This window comes from Saccostrea cucullata, unplaced genomic scaffold, assembly GCF_032062105.1.
Source record: "Saccostrea cucullata isolate Sc308-1 unplaced genomic scaffold, CSIRO_AGI_Scuc_v1 ctg1776, whole genome shotgun sequence".
Classification (NCBI taxonomy): Eukaryota; Metazoa; Mollusca; class Bivalvia; order Ostreida; family Ostreidae; genus Saccostrea; species Saccostrea cuccullata.
In genome coordinates, this window is record NW_026940921.1 from 86,569 (window position 1) to 92,500 (window position 5,932).

Genomic DNA, 5,932 nt, shown 5'->3' on the forward strand with positions numbered 1-5,932 from the left:
AGCAATTTGTTTAATTGCATTAATAGGTTAAATTGACTATCGAGGATATCATTACCCAAGCCAACACGTTTAAAAAATGTGATAGAATCGCAACAAGTGACGAAATGGCCGCCTATTACAGTGTCAATAAGACTGTTGGGGGAGGATTTGAGTGGCCGCTGGCCGCGTTACACAGGTGGCCGTTTATTCCAGTTAAAATATATAGGAAAAATCATCGGGGGGAACTGAAAGTGGCCGCTGACCGCGAGTGGCCGTTGATTTCGGGTGGCCGCTAAGACAAGTTTGACTGTATCTTCAATATATATTAAATAATAATAAATAAATAAGCTGACAATGAACTACGAACTCTAACTTTTGATTCCCGCGTACATTTTGCACCCATTAAATTCAATATAAATGGCAATTTAGCCATTAAATCTTTGTTTAATATAAAGAACAGTTCTATGGTTATTGATAAATCATTTAAATTTCAGCGCTAGATTATAAATTATCATTAATTCCAGCTCTTGAAAAAAAGGGGTAGACGATATTTTCTAGTGAAATCGAACTTTCAAGAATCACCATATTTTGAAATAGTCTTGAATATGATAAAATTTATCTCATATCTTTTCTTATGTTTTACGCAAATAAATAAAACATATATGAATTCATTAAATACAATTATTTATTTGTAAATAGCTTTAAAATTGGTGAAAAATCATTTTTTTTTTTTTGTTTTTTTTTGTTTTGTGGTTTTTTTTTTTTTTTTTTACGTTTTTTGTATATAAACATATGTACGGAAGCCCTGGAGGGACATTGACTTACTTGTTATGACTTATTTGTTATAACTTTTTTGTTTTGACTTATTTGTTGTGAATGTTTCGTAGCTAGTTATAACTAAGTGTAAAAAAGCTATTGAAATCCTGCTGCTTGGCTTACTTTTATGATAAAAATGATATTTAGTCCTATTTTAACTGTGGTTTTTTATTAACAAATTGTGGTTTAACGTCCAGTACAGTTGTGATTTCTAAAGTAAATATTATTTTTGATATAACTTAATTCTTATTTTCGAAAAGTTATTACGTAATTCTTAAATGTAACTTCCAGTTTGCATAATAACTGAAGACAAGAACATGACAGTCACTACTATTTTATCTTGTCTTTAGCAATAAATTCAAGGTCATTTTTTTTTCTTTTTTCTGAAACTACACGTTCCCTCCATCTTTCACGCCACTTTTTGTAAACTAAACTTGCCATAACAAATTCAAAATAACAAGAATTCAAAGTTAAGTCATAAGAACTAAGTCAAAACATAATTATAAGAAATAAATCAAAACACATAAGAAATAAGTCAAAACACACAACAAAAAAGTTAATATACCCTCAAGGGCGTTCGTAATTAACAGATAAAAATTTAGTAATCACATCAGTTCTGTACGTTTTACTACAAAACTACAATTAATTGTTCTCTATAGCTTACTCACACTTAGTTAAAACTAACAAAAAAATCTCAAAACAAATAAGTCTAAACAAAAAAAGTTATAAGAAATAAGTCATAACAAGTAAGTCAATGTCCCTCCAGGGCTTCCGTACATATGTTCCAAAAAGCTTTGGCATAAATTTGTAAAATGACAGTCCATATTACCTGTAAAAAGGAATTTTTGTTTCACGGGGGGATGTTTGAAATTTTTTTTCCGTTTTCCGTTGAATTATAAGTGAAAAACACAAGTTTTACCAAAATTATATCTCTCTTTGGTATCCCAAATTAGTAATGTTTTATGAAAATTCATATAAATATCTATAACAGTTTTGAAAATCATTCGAATATGTTAATTTTGAGAATTGGTAGGCGGGAGAACAATACTATCGTATAGTTCTTTATAACAAATCTTCCCTGATCCGTTTTAAAAACGCTTTATCAAAGAAATTTAATTATTTTCCTAGAATCGTTTTAAAAATGCTTTATCAAACAAATTTAAATTAATTACAAAATTAAAATTACAAAATGTTTCTTTTTATATATAATAATGATTAATTACACATTCAATCGGTTTCGGAGTTTTCCATATGTCAGTCACCAAAATGTCAAACTCGATTAACTTTCAGCAGTCTCAGCAGTCTTATAATGCACCACATGATACATTATCCCATCAGTAACTATCGGAAAGTAATCCATTTTAAATGCACAAGGATAATTTTAGGTACACGTCACGGTTTCAGGCTGTATAAGGATTATTATTTGCAAGATCCGAAACTATATGCGATTATACCAAGAGAGCTAGATGATTTATATTGGAACTCTTTACCTGCATTTTTAAAATAAACAGTTTTCAGAAAAAGAACGATATTACTAAATGCAAAATACTGCAGTATTATTTTTTTTTTACTCTTTATACACTGAGCAGATTATTCAATGTGATTCACCGTTCACCGTTTCAACATGTCCGTGTATCCCCTTTACTCCATTTCTACACCACTGGATCTGTCTATTTATATTTTATAAAAGTGGTGAATCGCTCTTTTCGCGCCAAATGCAAGTAAGCTATCTTTGCGCCTTTTTCTTGGATTGTTTTATTGTATGATTTTATTGTATGATTGGTCATGGAATAAAATAAAGTTTGTCCTTCTAATTCCTCCTTAGGAAGTAGGAGCCATGAAGGATTAAACATCCCCTGCTGAAGGGTTAGATCAGCCGTGTGCTTCTTGTCATGATTTGGAAAACAATGGAAACATTCGTCGACAATTTAATGTGGAAATAATTACAATTAATGATAAATTGTACATGTACATGTATATGCTGGCGAAGTCTTTGTATCGTCTATATATAGAACTAACAAAATGTGGACTTTATAAACAAGACTGTTGATAATCTTTTCTACCTCGTTTTAGAAATTGTTTACACGTAGAGCACACTAGCTCTTCTGTATTGAATCAACCCCTTATGCAGTTGATGAAAGTATACATGTATTGCTGCATAAGTAAGGAAAGTTGACGATTGAAACGTATTTTATCAAACGAGGTCCCGTGTCTCAGTAGGTGCTAGCACTGAAAAGATTATTCTCTGATTTTACCTTTCAGTGTCGAATATTGGACACCATTTGAAGCTCTCCATTAACACGTGTTGTCGTCTCCATACATGTATATAAGTAATAAAATTCTCGAGGGGTACACATGTACGGTAAACAAGAAGCCCATGGGACCATTGTGCCACTCCCACACAAAAAGGGGCCATGCTTTGAACAATTTAGAATCTACCCTACCCAAAGATGCTTTCATATAAATTCTAGCTTTTTTGGCCAGTACTTATTGCAAACAAGAGGCCCATAAGCCACACTGCCCACTTGAGTAACTTTGGTGATGTAGTTCTTTGCTTAATTTCCCCTCTTTTTATACCTTTTGTGGACCCCTACCCCTTCCATGTCATAATTTAAAATCTTTAGAACCTACACAACCCAATGAAGCTTCCATGTAAGTATCAGCTTTCCTGACCCAGTGGATCTTGAGAAGAAGATTTTAAAGATTTTTTTCTATATATTTCATGCAAAACGTATACATGTGTATTCCATATTGCGGCCTGCCCTATCTCCAGGGGTTGTAATTTTAACAATTTAAACCTTCACTACCCTAGGACGCTTACGTATGGGTTTCGGATTTTTTGACCTAATGGTCCTTGAGGAGAAGATTTTTAAAGGTGTTTTCCATATATATTTTAATGTAAAACTTGGATTCCCTATTGTGACCCCGCCCTACCCCCCGGGGGTTAACTTTCTAACATTTTAGAATTTTCGCTATCCCAGGATGCTTCATCATAAGTGTAACCGGTTCTGTTTAATATAAAATAACAAGATCGATTGCTCAGGGTGTGGATCCAAATTGGTCAGGTGTTTGAGATTCCGAAAATGTTCAATATTCCCGCCAATTCTACCTTAGAACCAATCAACTACACTGACCAATAGAAATCAATGTACCACTGAATAATGGAATAACCCATTCACAACATTACCTGGTAGTCTACCTGGAATGCAACGTTTAACTAAATAGGGGTGTTTAGGTTTATAATAGACACTGAACAAGACAACGTAGAGTGTTAGTAAATCGGATTGCGCAACGCTGAATAAATGAATGAATGACCGAATGAATAAAATGAAGAATGAGAATAATGTGTACAATTTTAAATACATATCCTAAAAATTAACAAGAGGCCCAAGGGCCTTATAGGTCACCTGAGCATCATGCAACAACTTTCAAATGATTGAATTTGTTTCATGTTTTAAGCTAGATGCTAAGGCATTCACAATTCTGGAAGAGGCACTCTTGCTCAACATAACTATGTTCTTAGTTAGTTTATTTAAAACCTAGGAGCAGAGAAGAAGATTTTCAAAGATTTAATACATTTTCACTATATAATCAATAGAGCCCCGCCCTAACACCAGAACCCCTGACCCTGGGGCCATGAGTTTCACAATTTTGGTAGAGACACTCTTGTTTATCATAACTATTTACTTAGTTAGTTTATTCAAAAATTAGGAGCAGAGAAGAAGATTTTCAAAGATTTAATACATTTTCACTATATAAACAATAGAGCCCCGACCTAACACAGAACCCTTGACCCTGGGGCCATAAAATTCACAATTTTGGTAGAGGCACTCTTATTCATCATAACTATGTACTTAGTTAATTTAAAACCTAGGAGCAGAGAAGAAGATTTTCAAAGATTTAATGCATTTTCACTATATAATCAATAGAGCCCCGCCCTAACACCAGAACCCCTCACCCTGGGGCCATGAGTTTCACAATTTTGGTAGAGGCACTCTTATTCATCATAACTATGTACTTAGTTAGTTTATTTAAAACCTAGGAGCAGAGAAGAAATTTTCAAAGATTTATTACATTTTCACTATATAAACAATAGAGCTCTGCCCTAACACCGGAACCCCTCACCCTGGGGCCATGAATTTCACAATTTTGGTAGAGGCACTCTTGCTCACCATAATTATTTACTGAATTAGTGTATTTAATACCTAGGAGCAGAGAAGAAGATTTTCAAAGATTTAATGCATTTTCATTATATAATCAATATAGAGCCCCGTCTTAACACCAGAACCCTACCCTGGAGCCATAAAATTCACAATTTATGAATACACACTCTAGCTCATCATAACTATGTGCTTAATTTGTTCATTTAATACTCAGGAACAGAGAACAAAATTTTCAAAGAAATAATGCATTTTCACTATATAATCAATAGAGCCCCGCCCTAACACCAGAACCCCTGACCCTGGGGCCATAAAATTTGGTAGAGCCACTGTTGCCCATTATAACTATGAACTTAATTTGTTTATTTAATACCCAGGAGCAGAGAAGAAAATTTTTAAAGACTTACTGCATTTTCACTATATAATCAATAGAGCCCCGCCCTAACACCAGAACCCCTGACCCTGGGGCCATGAATTTTACAATTTTGGTAGAGGACTCAATGCTGATTACAATCATACCAACAGTTTGACTGCTTGATGTCTGGGAGTAAAGAAGAAGATTTTAGAGATTGCACTATTTTTAGTTGTTTTTGCCCCACCCCCAGGCCCCAGGGGGGCAGGGACCATGAAATTCACAATTTTTGTTTCCCTTCACCCATAGATGCTTTATGCCAAATTTGGTTGAAATTGGTTCAGTGGTTTCAGAGAAGAAGCTGAAAATGTTTAAATGTTAACGCACGACGGACGACGACGGACAAAAACGGATAGCAATAGGTCACCTGAGTTTACTCAGGTGACCTAAAAAAAGTACAACTACCACATAAGTTTCAGCTTTCCTGGCTCAGTTGTTCATGAAAAGAAGATTTTGATTCCCCCAATGTATTTCTATTTAAATTTTTGATACCCTATGGTGGCCTTGCCCTACCTTCAAGGTCATAAATTTAACAAATGTACATTCATCAGGATGCTTCGATATT

The 5,932-nt window shown here is 34.0% G+C and overlaps 1 long non-coding RNA gene across 1 annotated transcript in view; it reads right to left on the reverse strand.

The window, feature by feature from the left end:
* Nucleotides 1-2,707: 2,707 nt before the first annotated feature.
* The window catches only part of LOC134256667 (uncharacterized), a 5,674-nt gene continuing 2,449 nt past the window's right edge, over nucleotides 2,708-5,932 (reverse strand). Inside the window, exons 1-2 of the long non-coding RNA XR_009989765.1 lie at nucleotides 5,773-5,932; nucleotides 2,708-4,190 (exon numbers count right to left, since the gene is read on the reverse strand). The exon at nucleotides 5,773-5,932 is cut by the window's right edge and continues 2,449 nt beyond it. This is a non-coding gene — a long non-coding RNA (uncharacterized LOC134256667). The remainder of the gene's footprint in view (nucleotides 4,191-5,772) is intronic.